We start from the raw sequence: 27,754 nt of genomic DNA, 5'->3' as shown, positions 1-27,754 counted from the left end.
ATGGTGATAGAGGGGACAGTGCTAATATGAGGGTTTAGAATGGGACTAATTGTACGGCAGTGGACAAGCAGATGTGGGGGAGAGAATTCCTGCACCAGAGACCAAAAAAATCACCTCTCTGATGCATTTGGGGAGTAGGCAACACTAACATTAGCTCAAAAATTAAAATGCAGATCAGAAAACACAACAATCCGCCCCAAAATTTTACATAATGAAAATAAAAATAAGCATGATCATTAGCATATCCAGGATTAAGAACTAAATATTCTTAGACTGATGTACACAGTTTTAGGGGATAGGTCATTCCAATCAATTCATACATCAGGAAATGAAAGTAGTATTACAATAGCAATTAAGTTGTTATAAGTCGTGTGGGTGATATTTCAGCTTCCTGTAATATTAGACACCTATGCAGATTATCTTCTCTTTAGCAGTACCATAAAGCAACAGCTTTGTAACTTGATAGTTAGCAACCTGATGTGAAAGTAAAAAACACCATGTAACCTTCATATTGCAAGCAGGCAAGTCTCAGTGAACAGATGGCACAATCTTTTCTACACAGATTATGCTTCTGCCAAAAAGCATACAAAGAAAACGTATTATGTAGCTGCGTGCCACTCTCTCATTATGCATAGAATAGTTTTTCAGAAACTCATGGCTGACTAAAGAAAGTTGTTAAGGTTGAAATATGTATTCCAGCTAAACTAAAATCCCCTTGCCATGATGTTATAATAAAAGAAATACATTAAGGGGCCATATGATGTGTGATATGTAGGTATCTGGGAGACTAAGGGAGTTAAATCAGCTGAATTTGCAAGCAGAGGAAGGCAGCGAAGTAGGATTGAGTGATTTCTGCACCCCCTCCCCTTTCCATAATTTGGAGGAAGTGGTGTGTAGTCAACACCAATGTTAGCTCTTTCTTTGCCTGTACCGTGGGGGCCCCCATTAAATTGGCATCCAGATCCTGGAGATGTCCAGCCAGGCCCTGCACTTGACTTGATGGGAATATGGCCTGCCTAACCCTGCTGACAGAAGCCAAGCAGAGGGAATCACTCAGTCTGAGGTGTCTGCTGGTTGAGCCCCTCAGGAAGCAGATAAGAGAGCTGCAGGAGGAGAAAGGGACTCTCGTCTGAGGCAGAAGGAGGCATCCATCTACCAACTTGACATGATGTTCCAGGACTCATGTTGCATGCCTGGAAACCATTTCCAAGAACTACAGAGGGTGCAGCCCTCTAATCATTACCTCATGCTTCTCATTGTCATGGACACTAGCAATACTACCTGATCAGCAGTGACTATAGAGCTGTGGAAAGGAGGATGAAGGAGTCAGGGGCACAGGTTCTGTTCTCATCCATCCCAGTTGAGAATAAAGGCCCAGGAAGGGACATGCACATCCTCAAGATGAATGCATAGTTATATATATGGTGTCAACAGGAGCGCTTTAGCTTTTTTGACTATGGTATGGTATGCCAGGAAAGAGGTCTGCTTGAAGTGATGTGGTCCCTCTGACCAAGATAAAGGAGAGCATTTTTGCTCACAGATTCACCAATCTAGTAAGAAGGGGAGAGGGATAGCTCAGTGGTTTGAGCATTGGTCTACTAAACCCAGAGTTGTGAATTCAATCCTTAAGGGGGGCCATTTAGGGATCTGGGGCAAATATGTCAGGGATGGTACTTGGGCCTGCTATGAAGGCAGAGGACTGGCCCCAATGACCTTTCAAGATCCCTTACATATGAGATAGGTACATCACCTTAATATAATTCAAAGGGGGGTAGGTGACAGAAGCCCACAGGTAAGCATAAAAAGGCACCTTAACAGAGGGCTAGATGTTGGTGAGGAGATATGGAAAATTACAGTTTGATCATAGAAGCAACAAGGAGATCATAAGGGAATGCCTTGCATTTTTAAAGGAGTAAAGAGAATAAATGGGTGCTCCATCAGCTCTTGCCATGCCTCCACATAATAAAGTCAATGGACAGGGACTGGAGAATGTCGATCATTTTCTCTACCTTGGTAGTTATCTTTCATCCAAGACAGATATTGATGTAGAAATCCAACACCGTCTGAGCTGTGCCCATGCAGCCTTTGCACATTTACAGCGCAGGGTTTCTGAAGATCACAACATTCGAACAGACGCCAAACTTCTTGTCTATCAAGACATCATTCCCCCAGCTCTATTGGACGGGTCTGAAACCTGGACAATCTACACCCATCGCTTAAAAGTCCGTGAGGGGTATTATAAATGCTGCCTCTTCAACATCTTGAAGATCAAATGGGAAGACAGATGATCATGCCTCTTCCAGAACACTAATGTTAGTTCAGTATTGAGGCAATGATCATCTGTCATGTTCGCATGCCAGACCATCACCTCCCAAAACAGGTCCTGTTTTCTCAGCTGAAAGAAGGGTACCGCAATGGAAGCATTGTAAGAACTTGCTAAAGAATAACTTAAAGAAGGGCAACATTGATGTTGACACTTGGGAGACACTTGCTCAAAATGGAGAGAAGTCCTACGCAATCGCCCCCTGCAATCTGAATTTGCAAATTCTAGATCAGACGTAGGGCAAGATATGTCCCCGCTTGCCTTGTCCCACACTGCTCAGACCCATGGCTGTGGGATGGTTTTTCTTTTAAAACTGAGTCTGGAGGAGAGGGGGGAAGCTTTGAGAGCTGTTCCCCAGCACAATCCCATTGACTGGTTTCTGGCCAGAAACTGGTCAACGGAAGCTGCCTGTTTCAATAACAGGCTGCCATGAAGCACAAGAGCTCCAGAGCAAATGGCTGCAGCCTGTGGAGGGGCAAGGGCAGGCAGGGAGGCTGATTCAGGAACTACTGCTGGCTGGTAAGTCAACTGGCAGAGCTTACCTCTGGCACCCCAGTCCCTCTTCCCCAATCCTCTGCCCCCTCCTGTACTCATATCCCCTCTCAGAACCAACATCCCAATCCCCTGCCCTAAATCATAGTCCCCTCCCGCCCTAGCTCACAACCAAATCCCTGCATGCCCTCCTGTACCCCAATTCTCTGCCCTAGGTCACATTCCAATCTCCTCTACCCCAGTCCATTGCCCCAAGTCACAACTGCCTCCTTCACCCAAACTCCCTCCCTTACCCCAAGCTCCTTTCTGCACCCAACCTCCAACTCGAATACCATACCTCCTCCATTAATATAATGGAATATCTATCAGGGATGGTCTAGACCAGGCATGTCAAACTCGAAGCCTACCAAGGGCCACACAAACGAAAACTGATAGCTTTCAGGGCCACCTAGGGTTCTCAGATGGTTTGTCGAGCCAAAACAAAAAAAACAAAAAACAAACAACACACATATTTTAGGTTCCAGACAGTAGGCACCAATACCTTAATTTAAATATAAATTTAAAGTACTTTTATTTTTTGTATTTGATACATAACTTGTTTTGTTGAAATAAAAACAAGTATAGACCATGGTTAATAGAACAGGCGTCTGAAAATTTCAGATACTTTGTAAGTTTGAGATTTTGCATAAAAATATAATTATTCATGAAATTGCAAAAAAATTGACATTTACTGATATAAAATTAATATACAGGCAGTCCCCGGGTTACATACAAGGTAGGAACTGTAGGTTTGTTCTTAAGTTGAATCTGTATGTAAGTCGGAACTGGCATTCAGATTCAGCCGCTGAATCTGGACACCAGTTCTGACTTACATACAGATTCAACTTAAGAACCCCAGGCGTCCCCAAGTCAGCTGCTGCTGAAACTGATCAGCAGCTGATTCCAGGAAGCCCGGGGCAGAGCAACTGTAGTCAGCCACTGGTCTGTTAGGGAAAGCATCCATATAAAAAAGCAAAGTAAGACAGACAGGTCATCAATCTGCCTCAGCTGGTAGAAGAAATGCATGGGGCAGGCACTGAAGAGAAACAGTTTCAGAATCAAGGTAGAGATACATTCAGTGAGATACCAGGTAGCTCTTCCCCTCTCTCTCCAGGTAGCTCCTCCCTGCTTCTCACTGGCCAGCTGAGGGGGAGAAGTGCTGATTGGACAGCATGCCTCATATCCCAGGATAAAATGTGGAGCCTCTTTCCACTCCATTTCAGCAGTCCCACCCCACCCATCCTGATCTAACAATGAGAACCTGGCCTGACAGATGCTAAGGGTCTAACAAATAGCCAGTTTGGTGTCTGGAAGGACTTTTCCCCGCCACTGGCCAGCTGGCAGTGAGCCAGAGAGATTTTTGCTTTGCAGCTCCTTCAAGCCACTCTGGATTAAGTAGGAATGCACTTAGTGCCTAACTGAGGTAGTTGGGTTCAGCTATTAATTCATTGCAACTGGCAGCTGGTTTCCAGTACCAGTGAAAAGGATAAAATGAACAATTCCCAGTGGTTAAAGATTTGGCATTTGGGGGACAGGCCTTGAGCCCATGGGAGAGGATGAAAGCTTGTGGCCTTTGAGGTTTGACATTGTGGCCCAACGATTTGTGCCTTCTGTTTCCTCACAGGAGGGGGCAGGGAGGATGCTAGGAGTTCAGAGAATCTACTCTGAGTTACAGGCTATATGGTAAAGAGCCCTGTAATACCTCACGCTGGAACCAATTAAATGCTTGGTAGAGGGAAATATGGGTGACCAGTAGATAATGTCCTTCTCTAGGCTCAGGTTTAATCAAAATGATGGCTTGCTGCTTCATTCCATGCATGTGCTTGTCCTCATTTTGCCATTGCATCCCTATCAAAATTGATGCTTTCATTTGGTGAATTATTTTCTATAGAGCAAATTATTAGAGACTAGTATGCAAAATGCATTATCAAAATCAGTAAGACAACAGACTTTACAGTTTTCATATTGTACTGCAATATAAACATTAAAAACTTTTATAATTATGTGAAACTGAAATCCATTACAAACTCTTGACAATCCCTTTAGAACAAGAACAGTCCCACCAAACAGGAATCCTGTTAAATGTTGTATAGACCATACATACTGCTTAATATGCAGTAGAATAATACTATGTTAAAAATGTTTCATTGCAGAAAAATTATGCCACTGTTTTGTTTTTCTCGTTTTTAAATCAATGATATTTTGGTAGATTATTAATGAGATGTACATACGTTTGATAAATCTGTTTTGTCAGGTCATTTTATTTATTAGATCACTATTTCTCAAAGTAAGATCAAAATTAGATGAAAGAGGAAGACTAGAGACTTCTAAAAACAATTAATTTGACATCAAGAATTCAAGATAAAGTCTGAACCTTGAAAGCTAGACTTACAAAAGGCGCTCTGATGTTAGAAGTGTGATGTAAGTTATTTTTAATCATAAAGATCAATCAAATTTCTAGCATATATGAAAAATAAATTTCTGAAATGTTTAAAAATTCCAAATACGGTAGTTCCATTTGTGTTCTACAAATTATTGAAAAATTCCAAATGGTTCCCACAATTTTAGATCATTCTGCTCAGCAAGGATTCTGCACCAAGCCCAGAATACTCGTTACTTACAAATAACAATGAAGGATCAGACACAAGCTAGTCATCTAAAATTTAGTTTTATCGTTGCAAATGATTTTATCACCTGGGTGGGTAAGTATGTGTTTAAGTATACTTTAAAACATCAATTCACTTAAAAAAATGTCAGTCAGTCTCCAGCTCAATCTGGGCTCTTCTGGCAAAGAGCAGCAGTCCTGTCTCTGAGCATGCTTTGCCCTAGATAACCAGAATCTGGTTGTTTGCAGCTGCAATTTACTATGTGGAGCAAAGGAGAGGTAAGGTGAGATTTGGAGGTAGCCAGATTGCAATCTGTTAAGAGTTTAGACAGATACTCAGACCAGAATTTTGACTTCTGTTCTGAAGTGACTGGATAGGAGGTGAAATTCTCGGAACAAGGTTGCAGTTTTCACATCAGCCTTAGTTGCTTTTGAAAAACGTTCATACTATAATGCTTGGCAGCTCTTAAAGATTGCTTACACTGTGCTGGTGATTTCATAATCACCTTAGAAGTCCACTGCAGCATGCAATCAATCTACGGGAGCTTTGGGAGTATTCAGATAAGGGTTTTATTTGTTTTTTAATATACTGTCATAAGAACATAAAAACGGCCGTACTGGGTCAGACCAAAGGTCCATCTAGCCCAGTATCCTGTCTACCGACAGTGGCCAGCACCAAGTGCCCCAGAGAGGGTGGACCGAAGACAATGATCAAGCGATTTGTCTCCTGCCATCCCTCTCCAGCCTCTGACAGACAGAGGCCAAGGACACCATTTTATCCTCTGGCTAATATCCTTTTATGGACCTAACCTCCATGAAATTATCTAGCTTCTCTTTAAACTCTATTATAGCCCTAGCCTTCACAGCCTCCTCTGGCAAGGAGTTCCACAGGTTGACTACACGCTGTGTGAAGAACTTTCTTTTATTAGTTTTAAAACTGCTCCCCATTAATTTCATTTGGTGTCCTCTAGTTCTTCTATTTAGGGAACTAATAAATAACTTTTCTTTATCCGCCCTCTCTACATTACTCATGATTTTATATACCTCTATCATATCCCCCCTCAGTTTCCCCTTTTCTAAACTGAAAAGTCCCAGTCGCTTTAACCTCTCCTCATATGGGACCCGTTCCAAACCCCTAATCATTTTTGTTGCCCTTTTCTGAACCCTTTCCAAGGCCAAAATATCTTTTTTGAGGTGAGGAGACCACATCTGTACATAGTATTCAAGATGTGGGTGTACCATAGTTTTATACAGGGGCAGTAAGATATTCTGGGTCTTATTTTCTATCCCTGTCCTAATAATTCCTAGCATCCTATTTGCCTTTTTGACCGCCGCTGCACTCTGTGTGGAAGTTTTCAGAGAACTATCCACGATAACTCCAAGATCTCTTTCCTGATTTGTCGTAGCCAAATTAGTCCCCATCATACTGTACGTATAGTTGGGGTTATTTTTCCCGATGTGCATTACTTTACACTTTTCCACATTAAATTTCATTTGCCATTTTGTTGCCCAATCACTCAGTTTGGTGAGATCTTCTTGGAGTCCCTCACAGTCTGCTTCTGTCTTGACTATCCTAAACAGTTTTGTATCATCTGCAAACTTTACTACCTCACTTCTTACCCCTTTCTCCAGATCATTTATGAATAAGTTGAAAAGGATTGGTCCCAAGACTGACCCTTGAGGTACACCACTAGTTACCCCTCTCCAATCTGAAAATTTACCATTTATTCCTACCCTTTGTTTCCTGTCTTTTAACCAGATCTCAATCCAAGAAAGGACCTTCCCTCTTATCCCATGGCCATGTAATTTACACAAGAGCCTTTGGTGAGGGACCTTGTCAAAGGCTTTCTGAAAATCCAAGTATACTATATCTACTGGATCCCTCTTGTCTGCATGTTTGTTAACCCCTTCAAAGAACTCTAAGGGTACGTCTACACTACAGCTAATTCGAACTAAGCTAATTCGAACTAACGCGTCTAGAACTAAAAACTAGTTCGAATTAGCATTTTGCTAATTCGAACTAGCGCGTCCACATTGAGTGGACCCTGAACAGGGCTTAAGGATGGCTGGAAGCAGTGCCGGCAGGGCATAAGAGGAGGACTTAGAGCGTGGAGATGCTGTCTCAGGCTAGCCGAGGGCTGCGCTTAAAGGGTCCCGACCCCCACCCCGGACAGACAGTTCTAAGGGGTGCCCCGCTTGCAAAGCAGTCCTGGCTTGGATTGCCCTGAGTACCCACACTGGGCACATCACACCACTCGGCCATCAGCCTGGCTGCACTTGCCGCAGGCTGCCATCTGGGGAGAGGGGGCAATCGGGGGGCTGCAGGAGAGCTTCCACCCCCAGAAGCCCGCAGAGCCAGCCCAGTCCTCCCCATCGGGGGCTCGTACCCCATTCCTCCCTCACCTCCTTCCACTTACCCTTCCCTAGCCCCCCTTCTTCTTGATGTACAAAATAAAGATAACGTTTCTTCCAACATTGACTCTGTCTTTATTGAACAAAACTGGGGGAGACTGGGAAAAGGAGGTGGGAGAGGGGAAGAGAAAGGCTGGGAGAGGGGAGGGCAACTACAATGATCAGGGGTTGGGAACAGGTCCCAGATGCAGAGAGGCTACAGAGACTGGGACTGTTCAGCTTAGAAAAGAGGAGATGGAGCGGGGACAGGATAGAGGTCTCTAAAAGCAGGGGTTGGGTGGAGAGGGTGCACACAGAAAAGTTCTTCCTGAGTTCCCATAAAGAAGGACTAGAGGACACCAAAGGAAAGGAATGGGTAGCAGGCTTCAAACTAGTAACAGAAAGTTGTTCTTCACAAAGCAAATAGTTAACCTGTGGAACTCCTTGCTGCAGGAAGCTGTGAAGGCTACAACTAGAACAGAGTTGAAAGGGAAGTGAGATCAAGTCATGGAGGTTGGGTCCATGGAGTAGTCTTAGCCAGGGGGTAGGAGTGGTGTCCCTGCCCAAAGTTTGTGGAAGGCTGGAGAGGGATGGCACGAGACAAATGGCTTGGTCACTGTCTTCGATCCATCCCCTCCAGGGTCCCTAGGGTTGGCCTCTGTCGGCAGACAGGCTACTGGGCTAGATGGACCTTTGGTCTGACCCAGGACGGCCATTGTAAGCTCAGGGTCGGGGGTCTCAGTGGACCCCCTTGATTTTCATGCACACCTGCTTCTGGGTGGCCAGGCTGGCAGCTCTCCTGCCCTAGACGGCCACTTTCCTATGCCTAGTGCGGAGATCGTGGACGAGGTCCACGATGTCCGCACTAGCCCAGGAAGGTGCCTGCCTCTTGCGGTCCAGGGCAAGCTCCTGGGAGCCGCCAGCCTAGTCCTGGGAAGAGGGGGTGGGCTGGGGGACATCGGGTGGGTGGCTCTGTGCCATGCCAGGTGCAGGGTCTGCTGGCTGGGTGCTGGCAGGCTTGCACCTGGCACGGGCACCGTAGCCAGCCCGTGCCCCTTTAAGGAGTCCGGGGCCGGGAGGGGGGCATAGAGTTTCCCTGGTGTTGGCCAGAGTGGCCACCAGGGAAACCTGGGGAGGGCTAGCCTCCCACTAGTTCGAATTAAGGGGCTATACACCCCTTAATTCGAACTAGTAAGTTCGAACTAGGCTTAATCCTCGTAAAATGAGGTTTTCGTAGTTCGAACTAAGCGCTCCGCTAGTTCGATTCAAATTCGAACTAGCGGAGCGCTAGTGTAGCGGCTATGAATGTTAGTTCGAACTAACGTCCGTTAGTTCGAACTAACATTGTAGTGTAGACATACCCTAACAGATTAGTAAAACAGGTTTTCCCTTTACAGAAACCATGTTGACTTTTGTCCATGTTGACTTCTGTCTAGTTTTTCAAAGTTATTTTTCTCTGAGATAAAAGAATATTAAGAACTTTATGAAACACCACAATACACTAGAGCATGGACTGCATGCTGAGACTTTATTTCTTAGTATGAGCAGGGCTCTGGCAGCAGGGCTGGAGGTCAAAAGGACCTATGAAGAAAATTAAAAAGTACATTTTCTCTCTCCCCCCAACCTGTTGGGTTCATTACATCCATAGTGTTATAGCAGGAGAAATATAGTTTGTTTTTTGTGCAAACAACTTGCAGGACTTTTTTAATTATAAGCCATCTAGGGATACCTTTCCATATTGCCATGAGAGTTGGAGTTTATGAGTGTAACTGACATGCCTTTCATTTTTAACAGGTTTCATTTATTATTTTACTCCATTGCTCACATACAACAGATGGCTTTTTCTTTGAGTTGTCATCTTGCTAACAGGAATGTCTGACAAGCTGGCGGTCTTATTAGTGTGTGAATGTTACATATGTTTTCTGTATGATAAAGAGCCAATGAATTGACTGAACATTTTAATATTGTACCAGTTTTCATAGATAGGCCAGAAGGGTTCACTATAATCATCTACTCCAACCTGTCTTCTCTTAAATTAATTCCCATTTCAACTAGAGGTGGGTTTTTTGTTAATAACAACATCCAATCTTGATTGTGAAATTATCAAGGTGGGAGAATCCACCACAACTCTGGGTAAAAATCTCAGAGGGATAGGTACAGTGTTGGTCTGTAACTAAAAAAACCTTAAAACGTAACAATGGTTCTGTAGCACCTTAGCACCTAACAAAAATATATAAATAATATCACAGGCTTTGGTGGGCACAACCCACATCGTTGGCTGCAAACAGCAAACCATAGCCAATGTGAGCCATGAGGCTTCCTGGCTGCGGAGCTGGTAAGTAAACAAACTGGAGAGACCCAATAGCACTTTCACAGAGTGAGTCCACGGACCACTTTGATAAACACTGTGTAAGATAATACAAGGTTACAGGCAAACATGTCCCTGAACAACCCTCTAATATATTTTGCATAACCATTTTGAATGATATTATTGCAGGAAGCACTGCTGTTATAAGCCGAACTTCTGTGTCTTCATAATGGGCTCCATTCAAAACTCAATGAAGTCAATGAAATATACCTACTGACTTCAGTGGGCTCTGAATCACCCTAATACTGAACAAAGCTGAGTGCCAAATGTGGTGAGTCACTGACAGAGAAATGCACTACAGTTCTAGATATATTTTCTATAGCAACACCATGTAAGAAACAGCCCTTGGGTCATGTACATATCAAACTGTAGATATGGCATACGTAGTGTGTCCACTAACGCTTATTTCCGGCTAACTAAAAAGAATTAAAATTCCAAGCCAATGTGAAATATGCCAGCATTTTATTAAATTATGCTTGTCTCATGATTCCTATCCCATTCCCACAAAATATGACAATATTAAGAGGCATCCAGTTCTGCACATTTAATCATTTTATCACTGAACTATAAATAAGATTCCCCCTTTCCCTCCCCTCCCCACACAAATTAGCTCTTCTCCTTTGAAAGGGAATCAAGCTTGCTTTCACGTTTTCTTTTACTCATTGAAATGTTCAGTTGAATCTGGTATAATTTTAAATGCAGAATTTTTTCTGTCATTTAAACAAAATAAAAACTATTCATAGTCAACCTAATAATTCCAATTGACCACAACGATGCGATCAGTGATAGCTGACTATCAGCTGCAAGCTCACATAAGCTAAGTTGCTTGTAACCTGAACCCACATTTCTACTATAGAAGCTAAAAAAACTATTGCAGGAAAGGTTCTCTTTTTCTCCCCAAACTTCCACAGCCTTATTTAGTATCCAGCTAGAGAAAACATATTGGCACTACTCACTGGATCAGGTCTTGAACAGAGGGGCTAAGACAGCAAAGAGCCTAGCAACAGATTATGCCTAGAATCTGTATGCCAGCCAGTTATTATCCATCTATTGACAATAATCCTTTCTGAATTCTGGGTCCTTAATAATCTTGGGTTTTGCTCCCTTGATATTTCACATTTATCCAACTTCCTGCTCTGCAATTTAGCTCTTTATTTAGCTCACAAAGTAGGCATTATACTAAGTAGGTAGAGTATTCATCTTTTAGCGTCAGTGCCAGTTGCCCTAGGCAACCACTTGAAGGGAAACCTTATTTTCATCTTATAACCCAAAATAGGCCTGAAGGGTCAACTGCAAAGCAGAATAAAATGCAGGTTTTAAACTGCCAAAAATGTTAAATACACAAACTGATTTCATTTGTGCAATTCAATTGACAAAGTCAGATTTATATTTTAAAATTCTTAAATCACATGACTAAAAAAATCTGTTTCTAAACAAAAGTTACGTGAAAAGCCTATTTTTGACACGAAGGTGAATTTTTACAGGCATCAAGCCAACATGGAGGGATATGGTGAAAAAGATCTTCCAAGTCTGTATGGAAAATGTGTTTGTGCGCCTAATTTGGTCATCCTCATTCACAATAAATAGAATCTAGTGCAGAAGCTCACTGAAATAAAACATCATTGCTCGCGGAGTAAGGCACCACTTAATATAATTAACAGTGAAAGAATCTGGACATATATTAGAGTTCTTCTGTACTAGGGGTATAGCGAACAGGGGTGGCTGCTCAAAGACCAAGGTGGAGGGAGGAAGAACCCCACTCTGAGTCCTGGTGGGCCAAGCCTAATCCCGCCCCCCCCTTTATCTGACAGGAAGCTGGCAGTGGGACTACTTATATAGAAGCTCAGGCCAGAAGCTAAGTGAAGTTCCAGCTGCTAAAGGAAGCAGAAGTCTGCCCTATGCTCCCAGGCTATGAGGTCCCTGACGACTTGACAGACGCTGAAGACTGGCTTGGACTGCCAGGCCCCCAAACCAACAAGGAAACCTTGCTGAATTTCCCTGAAGGTTCAGATCTGACAACCCCAAGGACCTGCTGGGGAGCTAGATTATACCCTATGGGGGTGTAGATGGCCTGGGGCAGCTAAAGAGAGTGAGGCTGACTTAATTGTGCTGCAGTGACTCAGCATGTTGCAGACCAGATTCCCACTGACCCTGGCAGTCAGCTGTGCCTTGGCCAGGGTCCTGGGCCAGTACGCAGTGGAGTAGGGAGGGCCTGCATCCCCCCGGCCACTAGATGGCAGTCTTCCCCCCCCGTCACTACGAACTGTATTTCTTTGTCTGTCCTGCGCTAGGGCCTGGGCTCACCTTGAGACTCCTGACCATCTGGTTGGGCTAAGGACTGGGCTCACCAAGAGACTCATGACTGGGTTTGTTTATCTGCCCCATCCAATGCCAGGATTAGGGCTTACAACTGCTAATACCTGCGTTTGTGTATCGGCCTACTTTTCCCCAAGGCTTGGTTGGGCCTAGCCCACAGACTGAGTTTGCCTGCCCTGCCCTGCGGGCTTGGGCTTAAAGGGGGACCACGGGGTGTTTGTTTACTTGCCTGGCCCCAGGGACTGAGCTTACACAGACTGGGAATGGGGTGGGTGCTGGCCCGAGTATAGGCCTGATCCCCAGGACTGAGCCAGTTCGCTTACACAGGCTAATAAGGAAATACAGATGCAATATCCTGCATATTCTGGCTAACTTTGCTATTTTCTCTGTTTATATTTTAAAGATCTACAGTATTATGAAATATACAGAAAACGCTACAACAGCATTTCTCTTTGAACTCTCACTATTGTTTTTCCTGACTTAGGGCTAGACTGAGACTAGGCTCAACCTATAGAAAGAAGGAGCATGTGGCTGGTTGGACAAGGAGAAGATGTGTGAAGAAACAGAGAGAGGCACAAATCCTCCCTACTATCCCTTGTGCAAGGAAAAAGGTTACTTAAGTGTATGTCTACACTGCAAAATTACATTGACCTAACTTACTGCAGTGGCTATATGCTGACATAATTACAATATGCTAGCAAAAGTGGATACAATAAATCCACCAACATGTTCTATTCATTTACTGTATTAAATTAACTCTTTTGGGGAATTATTGTTCTCTGTGAAAAGGACATATAAGTAGACAATGGCAGTGTATGGAGAGTTAATAGCTTTGAGAGCACTTTTAAAATGTTGTATTTGAATATGTTCTCAATAACTAAAAACTTAATTTTAATCTAAACTTCAACAGCACACTGCTGTATTTTAAAATCATCTAATCATCATCATGAGGAAGCAAAACAGCATGAGGGGTGGGGTATCCACCAGGTATATAGAGGAATCATTCTATTCTATTGTCTAGGAAATAAGATACATGAATCTTTACAAACTGCATGTGTAACAATGAATATGGCTCAATGGTCTCTTCGTTCTAATGTCCAAATTATATTGAAGTATTTTTGGGGTACAGTCTAAATATTTTGAATAGACAAAGCATGCTTGTGACTTGAAACAGGAGAAACATCAGAATAAATATTGACCCTATCTTTCCAGCTTTTGTGTGTCAGACTGCAGGGTCAAAAAAGGAATAAGCTGTTGCTCTGAGGTTTGGAGCTCTGTGCCATCAAGATCACAGCTGCTATGTATGCACAGAAAAGTGCAGATTGCGCAAAGAGAAGAGTGAAACATGCAAAACAGAACATGGCTGCAGATAACATTGCAGGCTGTACGCCCCATGTGGCCATCGGTAGCATTTTATCATCTGCCATATATGTAGCTTCCTTGAAAACTTTTCCACCACTTTCCATCTTAATTTTATAGGGTCACAGTGCCCTTCTTCTGCCTGCATGGACTTCTACTTGCTGTTCCTTTACATAATGCCAGAATTAATAAAAATCCTGTTGATAAACCTATTTTTCCATTTGAACCCTTCTATTTTTCTAGTCATTGTTCTATTTTATTGAAATGTAAGTTAAAATATAATTTGTTCTAAGAGAATACTAGTAAATTATTGGTATATTATTTTCTTTTAACTTAATAGGATTCCAGAAAAATGACTTGACTCTCGCTGGTACACTATATATAGGTATATTTATAACTCTTCAAAGTTACAGTATACCTAGAGACTACACTTAATGTACGTTGTTCTCACTTCGAGGAAATGGTAAGGACAGGGTTGTGAATTATTATTCTGTGGACAGAGTGGAACATGATATCTTTAAACCAGTTAAAAATAAATCTTTGCTTTTGGTTACATTGAGTGCATTCTGGTGGACTTGTAATTTTATATTAATTGTATTTTTAAGGATTTGTCACAAACTATTAGACAAGACACAAGCTGCTATATACATCTAAATAAATACATATATTAATCTCTGTGCGTCTAATAAAGTTATAAACTAGCATGTTCCGAGGGAAAATTTCATTGGTTGGGAAGTGCTGTAATTACAGAACATGCATGCCTATGTTAGTGCTTTGTGACAAGGAACATTAAGTAACTCCAGATGCTGGAGGAATATAGCCTTTGACATTGCACCTTGACCCCCATTCAAGATGTGTAATTATCACACCAATTCAGGTCTTGATCCTGCTTCCATTGGAGTTTTGGCAGTGATTTCAGTGGAAGCAGAATCAGATCACATCTACATGCACATCTATTATGCATGCTTATTGTTCATAAGAAAGTAACAAGGCACATGGGAAGTTCTTATTTTCACGCTTCTTCCCCCCTCAGTATTTCTAGCAACTTGTGATTTTCAGTAAGTAATTGCAGTTTAGCGTTGTTTCTCCTATTGCCACTCACTAAACACCCACTGTGAAAGCTAAGTTTTTTTTTTTTTTTAAATCACACATTTTTTTCTTGTTTGTGATTGGGAAAGTAAAAAGACAAGGGAGAAAACAAAAGTATTAACATATTTCATATTAACATTTCCATTTCTGTTGTACATTGAAAGGATTTACTATGAACATGTTATTTTCCTAGATTCTTACTGATTAACAGCGTAAGGCAATTTTAAAGCCTCTATATACCTTCAGCCACTGTTTATTATGTACCAATTAAGTTTATCCATTTGATCATAATGAAGATGTCACAGCTACTTTACAGACCTGTTTGTAAGTCTCGTGACTGATGTAAGGCAAGACCCTCCCCCAAAATAATTTTAACCTTGTATCATAAATCAGTTTTAAGACAAGATCCCCCATCCTCAACAATCCGGTCAACACTTCCTGAAAGACAGAGCTAAAGGTCATTATCTTGAAGTCATTAACAGAATTGCTGAAAATGGAGTAACAGCTAGCTAACGGACTCCATTCTGTGAATGGGATATGAAATAGAAAAAGATACATAATTTTTTTATGGAATGTACAGGAGATCCAAATTCTAGCTACAGGTACATGCATGGGATTCCCATGTAAGTAACTGGAAACATGTAAGGCCAAAGTTTGGCAATAAGGGTTCTATTATTAAAAGAGTATGGTGCTCTTCCTGATCTGTCTTACTAAGAACCCTTTTCTATGGGTATCAGACACACATTTCTTTTCTATGTAATGACCTGCTGTTTCCACTTTTAAAAGCATTTTTTTAGATGCTGGTCAATAGATTCTGTATTGCATTGCTTTAAACTGTTTATAGAATCCAGATGAATTACTATTGAAACAACAATCTCTTAAAGGAAAGAACAAATAGGCAAATAAATTGTACCAGAACCCCTGTGGTCTTCCCTTGCTCATCCTAAGTCAACCCCATGTCTATGCATACATTTGAACTGTGTAACTGAGAAAGCAACATCCATTATCTTTCTCATTTGTATTGCATGGAATGAGGACACAGAAATTATTTCTATTCTCTTGTTGGGATGTGCTATTTTTTGAAGAAGTCTCAAGATGAAAGTCAAAGAAGAAAAAAACAGCTGCCAAAAGCTGGACTAAGGCATAGCAGATTTTGTTTCTAGCATTTTTTTGAATGGCTACCTTAGGGGAAAGCCATTTAGAAAGCATTTTGATACCATATTCACTGTCCACAAAGAGTTCTCTAGTTGCCAAAGTGCAAAAATTAATGTAACATTTGTCGACATTGTAATGCTGTTAAGCACTCTGCAGATGTTACATATTCCATCTGTCCTGGTATTTATTAAGTTGCCCGTCACCACAGTATCTGAGTGCTTTCCACAAGAAATAACTGTAAACATCTCTCTTTCCATCCTACTGGAAAGAATAAGCTTAACATTGTTAGGTTTGTTTTTAATAAATATATGGACTTGAATGCTGACCTGTTTGAGAGGCTTCAGGGGTAGCTGAGTTAGTCTGTACAGGATACACTTAAAAAAACCCTGGTAGCACTTTATAGACTAACAAAACATGTAGATGGTATCATGAGCTTTCGTGGGCACCACCTACTTCTTCAGATGGTCACTGTGGCTAAACTAAGTGGAAGAGCTGAGGTTTTAATTTCATTCTTACTAGCATGAGCATAGCAGTTATTCCTACAGGTTGAACCTATCCGGCCTGGCACCGTCGGGACTGGTCCTGAACGAGAGAATTTTCTGGACCATGGGAAGGCCTCCTGTCACCAGCTCCCAAGCCTATTGCCTGCTGCTGGCAGGCTGCCCGAGCAGGCATCCTGCCTCACCCTCTCCCACCCCCAACCTGGCTGTGCTGCTTGCCCAACTGCTTCTAGCTTCCTGAGGCTCTGGGCTCTTGTTGCGGGGCTCTAGCCTTGCACATCTGGGGCCAAGAAGCTGCTAGGGGACTCTGGTCCCGTGATGTCACGGGGCTCCATCCACAGCTCTGAACCACCCGGAACTACCATGGGGCACCAGCCCTCTGCCAACCCGTGCTGCTGGAGGACACTGGCAGAGCCCTGCATTGCCTCGGGCTGCTATGGGGTTCTGGCTCCCGTCTTGTGCTGTCGCTAGTTAGGCTGCTGACCCTATTGCCCCGGCCCTGGCTATCCCTCCTGCCCTTAGGCTCCCGGCTTTCTTGTCCAGGACAACAGAAAGCAGGTTTTTGGAGGTACAACCTGTACTCAGTTTTACGAGACACAGCATATGGCAGCCTGTTTTTTTAAACCCTGTCACCAGCTTCACAAGCTGTCTTAAGACTGCAGAGGTATTCCCTCTATTTTATTCTAGGATCAAAGTTACAATTCCAAGAAACTATCCATCTTTTTGCTATGCAGACTTTGACCACAATTTCACAAAAATGACTTTTTTCCATAAACAAAGCCAAAAATAATATTTTACTCATTTGATTGTAAGCAGAATACCATGTATCAAAATCCCAGTCACTTTCATGTATAGTACAGAACAGATTCATATGAAGACATCACTTCTTCCCAGGAGCTTACACTCCAAACAAAATTAAAGACCAGTCTACAGTTTATAAGTCATCTATGGGAAATAAAAGAAAACAAAATAATGTAATAGTATATTATCCTCAATTTTTATATTTGCATACTATACTGTATAATAGAGTACTGACTGGGGTTTCTGGACACAACTGTAATATAAATAATTAATACTGAATTTGGGGAAAATTAGATTTCTTTCAGCCATTTGACCTATTTCTTAGTTGTTGAGTTATCACCCATTCACAAGAGAAGGACAAAAAGCAAGTAATTTTGTTTTTGCAAACATTCAAATAGGTATCTAGGTTTTATTTTGCACAAGTTTGGTTCAGATGTAACTCCCATTTTATCTAAACCAGTGGTTTACAAATTGTGGGTCATGATCAAGTACTGGACATGGAATGTAAGACACTGGTCACATTGCTTGGCCTCCCAGGGACCCTGGTGGCTCTGGTCAGCATAGCCAACCGGGCTATTGTAAGTCCCACCAGCAGTGCTGCCTGGCTAAGGCTGGGTCATGACCCACTCTGAAAACTACTGGGCTAGTCCCAATATGTTCTGAGCAATAGGTACAGCTCCTAGACATTAACAGTAAAATTTTTCTTTGCACTAAAATGACAGTTGAATGGGCAACATGATTTTAATTTTGTTAGCAAATATTTTTATTAACACTAATCATAATAGTCATGACTTTTTTCTGATGAAAAACAAAAATTATTTAAACCTTACATCCAACATATTCCGATGTAAAAAGTAGTGCATTCAGCTAATTTAAGTGGCAGGCTTATTTATACAAAACTTGGTATTTGTTGGTAATCCTGAAGTATGACTTTAGTTTGCACAAATAAATCCACAAACTCGTCAGATATATAGATTCCCCTCCCGCCCCGCTAGAGCATGTCTATCACAAATACTATGTACTGTACAAAAACTTTGAGACAGTTTTGACATAAAACAAATCATAATGAGAAAGAGCCACGTGATGAAAAGAAACACGTAGAAGAGCTATATCTCAGTACTCAGAATTAAGGGTATCTGAGATCTTTGCATAGATACAGGGCTAAATTCTGTTCACATTTACACCAGTGTAAATATGGATCAACGTTTTCGATGGGCAGAATTTGACAAAATATTTGACCTACGTAAAACCATAAATGTCAGTCTCTTTTATACTTAAGCATAGTCAATCTTTTGGTTTTAACACTTTAAACTAGGATCTTCTTCTTTGTTTTGGGCACAGTTTTTTAATACGCTTTTACATTAGATTCACACTTTCTTTGTTACTGCAGTGGAAAATGGATATTGTTTGTTCTTTAATTTACCTTTTAAATGATCATTTTTCTCATTTGAACCAAGGAAAACAAAACAAAACACTACAACTCAATATCCATTTTACTGTTTTTTTGGGGGGGGGAGGGGGAGAGTTGAAAGAAATGTGTAGTTAAGTACATCTTAACTATGTGGACAATGTACTCACTCAAATTGTTTTGCTTTCAATACTTAATTTGTTAGTAATGGAAAAAACTTCACATCATAGTAAAAGAATAATCTAGTGAGTTTTTTGAATTTATAAGATTGTTTTTGATAATTTGCCAGCTAGTGCTGGAGATTTATTGTGAAAGAGTATGCCAAAATGACAATAGGCTTCTGGTGCTGTAAGACTGAAAGGATCATTTTATAGGATCACTGTTACAGGCACTTCTGTATTTCAAAACAGAGTCTTAAACAATAGAACATGCATGTCTACTGAAAATTCCTCTCTCTTTACATTTCTGTGGCATAGAATAAACTGCGATCATGGAACTGGAAGGGATATCATGAGGTCACCACGTTCAGTCTCCTACATTCATGGCAAGACCAAGAACCATCTTGGCCATCCCTAACAAATGTTTGACCAACCTGCTCTTAAAAATCTCCAGTCTTCCTAGGCAATTTATTCTACTGCTTAACTACCCTGACAATTTGGAAAGGTTTCCTAATGTCCAAACTATACCTCCCTTGGTACAATTTAAACCTGTTGCTTTTTGTCCTATTATTAGAGGTAAGAGAGAATAATTGTTCTCCCTCCTCCTTGAAAAAAACCTTTGAATCTAGTTTGAATTCTGTTACTAGTCTCATCATTATCACTATTGTTTTGAAGCACAATAGCAATATAATATTTTAAGTTAGCTTGAATTTTATAAACTTTTTTTTAAAAAATAAGAGAAGTCAGCATAAACTAGATAGAAAACATTCTCTGTAGATGGACACTTTTTTTCTGGTTCTCGCTCTCAACATTTTATTTCTGATTCAGGAAATTACATCACCTTTGTAAAACAAAAATATATAAAAATGTATAATGTATATAAAAATAAAAAGACAACCAGGAACAAAGTTTGTTGTGGTTTAAATTCATATAACTGAAGGCAGGCTCAGATGAATATGACTCTATATAAAAATAGGGGGAAAAGGATCCCTTTTGAAACAGAAATTAGATATAACTTTGTGAATCAGAAAGTGGTTAAAATCTTTGAGAACAAAGTCTCAGTCAATGTCCCTTGTAGTACACCTTAGATCAAGGGTTCCCAAAGTGTTGTATGTGTACCACTGTGGAATGGGAGAAATGTCAAGGGGTTGAAGGAGGCTCTCGTGAGAGTGGTCCCTGAAGGCGTGGCTCCTGGATGGTTCTCTGACCTAGAGTTGACCTAGAGTTGCTCACAGCAAGTACTAGCGGTCCTTCTACACAGTAGGGCATAGAGCACCGCAAGCCTTACCTTCAGAAACAGAAAAGATTCTTGACATGGTGTGCTCATCACCAGTTGTTTCCTTCAACATCCCCTTTACCTACCATCCTCGTTACTATCTTCTGCACCTTAAACAAGTGAGCCTCGCAATAAGCTCCATTAATATTCTTGCGGCCATCACTACATTTCACTCCAAGATAGACCACTAGCCCATATTTGCTCATCCACTCACCAAGAGCTTCTTAAAGGGCCTGCAAGAACTTTATCCAGATATCAATCCACCAATGCAACCGTGGGACCTGCATTTAGTATTGAATGCTCTAACTAGGCCTTCCTTCAAACCAATGGTGACTGCCTCATTACTGCACTTGGTCATGAAAACGGTAGCCATTACCTCAGCCAGATAGCTAGGAGAGATCACAGCGCTAATGGCGGATCCCCCGTACACTACCTTTTTTAAAGACAAGGTCATTTTACATACCCATCCCAAATTCCTCCCCAAAGTACTTTCATCCTTCCATATCAACCAGATAATATATCTTCCGACCTTCTTCCCCAAACCACATGCCAACTCTTTCAAGATGAAAATGCACACTCTTGACCTGTACAGAGTGCTCTTCTTTTACCTGCAGCAAACAAGACCATTCGGAGCATCACCCAGGCTATTTGTTTCAATAGAAAACCACAATGGGGCCAGGCCGTCTCATCAGAGAGACTCCCACTGGATCTTGGATTGCATCAAGCTCTGCTTCACACAGTCAGATGTGCTCCCTCCAGAGAACATACAGGCACACTCAACCAGGGCCATGGCTACCTCGATAGCTTTCCTCTGTAAAGTACCCATAAGAGACATCTGCACAGCTGCACATGGTCCTCCAACCACACATTTGCAAAGGACTATGCACTTACGCAAGGACCTCTTTCCAACTTGAAACTAGCTAAGGCTGTTCTTTCCACTGCTTTTCTGCCAGATCCAAAGTCCCTTCCTCCCTAACGGGGAATTGTTTTGTAATCACCTAATGTGGAGCACCCACGAGAACATCTCTCTCTCAGAGAAGAGGAGGTTACTCACCTCGATGGTAACTGATGTTCTTCGAGATGAGTGTCCCTGTGGGTGCTCCACAACCCTCCCTTCCTCCTCTCTACTTCGGGATCCTGGTCTTCCTAAGTCATGGTTTTGGGATAGAGAAGGAATGGAGGAGTGGGAGCGCGGCCCCAGGGACACTGCTACAGAATCTCCTATATGAGGCTAGGCGGTGGCGCATGAACCTAATGTGGCATGCCTACGGGGACATCTTTCTAAGAAGAATAAAGGCTTACTAAATAGGAAACTACACAAGTTTAATCTAAAATGTGAATTTAAATAGATTCAGTTAATTTTTTGTGTGGAAGCTAGATTAGTTGTCCATTCAAGGGTTTTCACTCTTACACTCAGGTTTAAAAGTTGTTTAATTCTACAGGGAACAGGTTAAACTATAGCAACATTCTCCTCCCTTCCCTTCCCCCGCCCCCCAAGAATAAATGTCCATACAGGCATGTGTGCTGTTTTAACTAAGGTATGTCTAAACTATTGGGATTATACTGGTACAGCTACACTAGCAGAATGTGTTTTTCTGTTGGAGCAGGAACATTAACTCCCCCCATAATGTTAGCTATGTTGACAGAAGCCCTCTTCAGTCAGCACATCTGTGTTTGCATAGCTATGTCATATCCCTTAGGCTACATCTAGACTACATCCCTCTGTCAACAGAGGGATATAAATTAGGCACTTCAAAAGTGCAAATGAAGTGGGGATTTAAATATCCTGCGTTTCATTTGCATAATTGCATCATGGTGCTCTTTTGAACAAGCGCCATTTTGAAAGTAAAACCACAGTCTAGATGGTTCTTTTGAAAACTGCTTCATTTGCATTTTCAACGTGCCTCATTTACATCCCTCTGTCGACAGAGGGATGTAGGCTAGACATAGCCATAGTGACATAACTAAGCAGATATAACTTTTCCTAAGATAGAACAGATCTAAGTCTGTTTGAAAATGTAAAGACATAAATTAAATTGCAATCCCTTAAACTTTCCCTAGAGATTATAAATGATCTAGAAAGGGGGATGAACAGTGAGGTGGCAAAAACGGCAGATGATGCAAAATTACTCAAGATATTTAAGTCCAAAGCAAAGTATGAAGACTTACAAAGAAATCTCACTAAACTGGGCAACAGAATGGCAGATGAAATTCATTGTTGATAAATGAAAAGTAAGGCATATACTTGGGAACATAATCCCAAAGATAAATAAAATAATGGGGTCTAAGTTCACTCTTACAATCAAGAAAGATCTTGGAATCATTGTGGCTAGTTCTCTGAAAACATCCATTTAATGTGTAGTGGCAGCTAAAGAATCTAACAGAATATTAGGAATTTTAGGAAAGGGATAGAGAATGTCGTATTGCCCCTATATAAATCCATGGTTCACTTACTTCTTCCATACTGTAGGCAGAGCTAGTCACCGTATCTTTGAAAATACTTTATAATTGGAAAAGGTACAGAGAAGCGCAACAAAAATGACCAATGGTTTGGAACAGCTTCCAAAGAAGATTTAAAAAGACTAGGACTTTTCAGGTTGGAAAACAGACAATTTATGAGGGAATATGATAGAGATCTATAAAATCTTTATTGGTATAGAGAAAGTGAATAAAAATGTTATTTTCTACTTCACATAACACAAGAACTAAGGGTCATCCAGTGAAATTAGTAGGCAGCAGATTTAAAAACAAACAAGGAAATACTTCTTCACACAGCACACAATGAACCTGTGGAACTCACTGACTGGGGATACTGTTAAGGCCAAAACTATAACTAAAACAGGATGCAGAAAGAACTAGGTAAGTTCATGGAGCATAGGACCATCAAGAGCTATTATCCAGGATTGTCAGAGATGCAACACCATGCTCTGACTATCCCTAGCCTCAGTTTGTCAGAAGCTGGGAATGGGCAACAGGATAGATCACTCTATGATTGCCTGTCCTGTTTATTCCCTCAGAAGCACCTGGTATTGCTCATTGTTGAAAGATGGAATACTGAACAAAATGGACCATTGGTCTGACTAAGTATGGCCATTCTTATGCTCACACAAGGCCAAAAGTCAGTTATATCTGTCTCAGGATGAAAGCAGAGAAAGGCTGACATGAGTGGAAGGGAGGTAGTGAAACTTGGATACGTGTGTTTCAATTACCAAGGGTTTGGAGTGATGGATTCTTTCTGGTTAAGGCCCAGTCTACACTAGGAGTTAGGTTCATTAACTATGTCACTGCAGAGTGTGAAAAAATCCTTCACCATGGTTAAACTGACCACTGATACTAGGGGAGTTACCGCACACCTTGGCTTGAAGTAGTTTCCATCATATACAGGGTTTACAGTTTGGTACAATGAATTTCAGTACCCCCACTATACAAATTGTTCCAGCATCTATGAAACTGACCTAACCCTGAATAAAGACCTTTGTTACTATTGCTATCACTCAAGGAAATAGATTACCTATGCTGACACAAGAACCCTTTCTATTGGTGTAGGTAATATCTTCACTGAAGTGCAGCAGCATTTCAAATAGACAAGCCCCGACTCTTACCTCTCACATACCTGAGTACCAATGGACAAGTCAAGTCACAACTCAAGTTATACTGTACTTACTTGCTGCCAGCTCAGCAAGTCAACAGTTCCAGGCTCCTTCTGTTAGTAAGTGCAATGGAGAAGAGTAGGTCTTTCACAACAGTGCAATGGAGAAGAGTCGGTCAAGGACAGCGTATGGTCAAGCCATAGTTTGGGAAGAAAGAAAGTCTTAAAGCCTGTGCCCAGCCTTACAGTTATGGGAGAATGGGGAAAAGAAAGGGACAAATGATAGTTAAGCAAATGTTGTTCATTGTGGCATAAGAGTTGTCACATGTGCAAGTATGCAGCAAGATAGTATTTTTAGAGGGAAAAACTAAGCAACTGAAGCGAGAAAATGGTTTATTATTTCTGGTTTGGAGGGAAGGCTCCTTTCCCCATTGTGGACTAGATACCAAATACACCTATGGAGTTTCTTAAAGTGGGCCACGGGCCTACTCTGAGAAAGCTTCTAACAGGCCACTCTTGTTTGTTAATTACTGGCTCCACAGACATTAGCTCTGGTTCACCATTTGCAGCCATGGAGGGCTGTGGGAAGCAGTGGCCCAAGCCACAGTCCACTTTGGGAAACACTGGTGTTGTACAAAGTAGGCACCAGTGCAAGGGTATGTGCACCAGGATAAGGCGCAGCTTGGCGGTCAACTAGATGATCCCTTAGCTGATATCAAAAGGGAAAGACCCCTTTCCTTTCACATTATATTTCATTATCTTTTACTATTCAGGAGTTTTGTTGCTGTATTGTCTTCATTATGTAATATAGAATATTTTCTGTTTTTCTATCTTTGCAATGTACACATTTTCCATTATTATATGACGGCAAAACAATACCTTTCAGTGTTCAGTTATTATATTTATATAATGGTATATACCCTATTTCCTTTCTACCTATGATTCTGCACAATTATTTTTAAGTGAAAATATGTATTGTAAGTCAGGCTCATGGCACCATCTGTTATTAAGGATGTCTGTTACATCCCATTACAAGATCTTCTTTTCAGATGATTATATGTTTGCCAAACTTCAACCCATGTGGGTCAAAATTTCCATATCTGTTTTCTGCATATTATTTTGAAACTTCAAACCACATTGGTTTAGTCACTGCTCAGAATAAGGCTCAGGAGGAGAAAAAGCTCATTTTAATTCTGGCAGCCATTTTTTAACAACTTTTATGTGCCTCTCCCTTCTCCTATGCTTTGGAATAGGGACCTAACATTTTAACTTTTAACACATTTGACCTAAAATATGGAATAGGATGACTGTATGACCAGGTTGTGCCCTTTATAGTTCCCATGAAAATTTACCCAATTTTAACTAAATCTTAAGCCTTTGGAGGAAAAAAAAGTTTGCACATGGTCAGTAAACTTGCTAGAGAGCCACATCTGAACTCCACAATGTCACCATATACACCAAGCATGTGAGAAAAATAACATATGGTCATGTAATTAAACACTGTGATATAATGTATCTATATGGAAGGAGGAAATAAAGGTTATACAGGCAATTCTAATTCTGACATTTCCTAACTTTTGAGTACTTGACTTTGTCAAAACAGCATTAAAGTCTCAAGTTTTTTGGTACGATTTTTAAATACAGTAAGTATATTTTATATAATTACAACAATAAGACTTAATGATTATTACTTTCCTTTTGGGAAGTATTCATGCTTCACTGAAAATTAAAAAGGATGTTATACAACAAAAATGCACATTCCATTTATGTTAGAGTCTTGATTTAAAAGTTACAAAAGAAAAGAAATTCAGGTTCACAGTTTCATTTTTATGCCAGGGGTGGCCAACCCATTACAGACGAAGAGCTAAAATAGTGGTGGATACAGAGCAAAGAGCCAAGGGAAAAAAGTTGTTGAGACAAAAAAAAAAAAAAAAAAGCAGCCCCGGAAGCCGTTTGGTTGAAAAAAGGGGGCCCACCCACAACCCTTTTAAGAGCAGAGCAAGCATTGCCCTTTTAAGGCGGCCATTTCGAAGTCTGCTCCAGTGTCCTGTGCAGACAGAGACACCCTGCCCCTTTCAGAGCTGCGAGTGTGAGAGCCACATTTTTTCTTTGAAGAGCTGCATGTGGCTCTTGAGCCACGGGTTGGCCATCCCTGCTTTATGTCATATTGAGCATATTAAAGTTATTTCCTGTATAATTTTTGTAACTAATGCTGAAGTGCCCTTTAATAATTATTATGATGATATCTGGACCTGTCACTAATGTGATGTTTCTGTTCTCTGTGTCTGTTTTGGTGGCAGAACCTATTCATGTGGGGAAATGGAGAAAGTTCTTAATAATAGTTTCTTAACTGCTTATAGAGGAAGTGGCTTCATCAGCTCTACCCTGATCTTGTGTGGAGCACTATATCCAATTTGAACAGGATGGATCAGACAGAGTATCAGATTAAGAAACAGACATAAGACCATTTGGTTTTTGCAAAGAGAATTTAAGTTGGTTCAGTCCTTTTTCTCTATCTTAAGAGGAGAACCTATTTAATTTAGTTGGTGGTAAGTATAAGATTATACGAGACTAAATACACTTATTGGCTGTTTGTAGTTTTAAAATTCTTTATTCAAAATGCCAAATAAAATACTTCATGTTAAAGAAGGGGTTGTCAATCTCACTGGTCACAGATTCTTGAAGGGAGGAAATACAGGTGCCTGAGATCTTGTAAGAGCAGAGTGACAGACACACTGTTATACAATAAGGTAGATAGCTAGAGTTAGATAGATTCATGGAGGTTAGGTCCATCAATGGCTATTAGCCAGAATGGGTAGGAATGGTGTCCCATACACTATTTCTCTGGAGGTGGATGACAGGGTAAGGATCATATGAGGATTACTTCTTGTGTTTTCTCCATTTGGGGAATCTGGTATTGGCCATTGTCAGCAGACAGGATAATGGGCTGGATGGACCATTGGTCTGACCCAATATGGCTGTTCTTATGTTCTTAAGGTACTGACCTAATAATCACAAGATTGCAATCTATGATGGGTCAATGCAAAGGACTTCTGACTTGAGGGAGCACATCCAGAGAGACCAATAAGGGGCACAGATGCAGTTAACACCATAATTGTGAGACTTTGTATATCAGATTTACTGGGAAATGTGCCAACAAAGACATGTGCAACCACAATGAATCCAAACTCCTGGCATTCCATTTAATAACTTACCATAGTATTGTCTACCTCCAAAAGGTGAAAAATGACCAAACATCTTAAACATGATTTAAAATAAAAATTATTTAAAACACCAAAATATGGTCAAAATATTTGTTTGAGCAATATTTCACAACCAAATGATAAACCGCTAGACTTGTGTTTTAAAATAACACTGCTGATGAAATCCTCACATATGGAAATGAAAGATAGTTTCTCTAGAAAAAGTTGGGGGTGGAGGACAGGCAGAATCCAGCTTCCTTGATGCAATGGAACCATATCTGTAATTTTTTCTGCAGCACTGCATATCTCTGGGGCAACGTCCTTTGACTTAGAATTCCCTGCCTTACCAACTCCCATTGGCAGTGCAACGGGACAACACTTTTGGGAAAAGGTTAGTGCTTGTCAAACCATAGTATGTCTAGCTTGTAGGAAAAGGTGGATGCAAATTCTCTGCACACTACCTTCTTTACACATTCATTAAGAACTCCCTCTAAATGGTAACATTTCAACTAAAACTGTACTCCACACAGGATCTTTCGAAAAAGGGTTTTATTTTCAAAAGATCCCGTCTAAACTGCCGTTTTTCTATTGAAAAGCCCTGTGTCGAAAAAACCACGGCCGCCATTATGCAAATGAAGCATGGGAAATTTAAATCCCAGCTTCATTTGCAATTTCAAAGTGT

General features: G+C 41.1%; 1 protein-coding gene and 1 long non-coding RNA gene across 6 annotated transcripts in view; one reads left to right on the top strand and one right to left on the bottom strand.

Annotated features, from left to right (window-relative positions):
• LOC112546439 (uncharacterized) overlaps window positions 1-13,886 on the top strand; it is a 31,704-nt gene extending 17,818 nt beyond the window's left edge. For 2 of the 3 annotated variants that reach the window (XR_003090134.2, XR_003090132.2), the window contains 3 exons: window positions 12,030-12,222; window positions 13,019-13,156; window positions 13,747-13,886. This is a non-coding gene — a long non-coding RNA (uncharacterized LOC112546439). The remainder of the gene's footprint in view (window positions 1-12,029; window positions 12,223-13,018; window positions 13,157-13,746) is intronic. The other variant, XR_003090135.2, reaches the window with a different exon arrangement.
• Window positions 1-27,754, bottom strand: part of KCNQ5 (potassium voltage-gated channel subfamily Q member 5) — a 451,318-nt gene that overhangs the window by 377,852 nt on the left and 45,712 nt on the right. The window lies entirely within an intron of this gene.

The sequence above is a fragment of the Pelodiscus sinensis genome, chromosome 3 (genome assembly GCF_049634645.1).
Source record: "Pelodiscus sinensis isolate JC-2024 chromosome 3, ASM4963464v1, whole genome shotgun sequence".
Classification (NCBI taxonomy): Eukaryota; Metazoa; Chordata; order Testudines; family Trionychidae; genus Pelodiscus; species Pelodiscus sinensis.
This window is presented reverse-complemented; position numbering and strand designations above follow the sequence as displayed.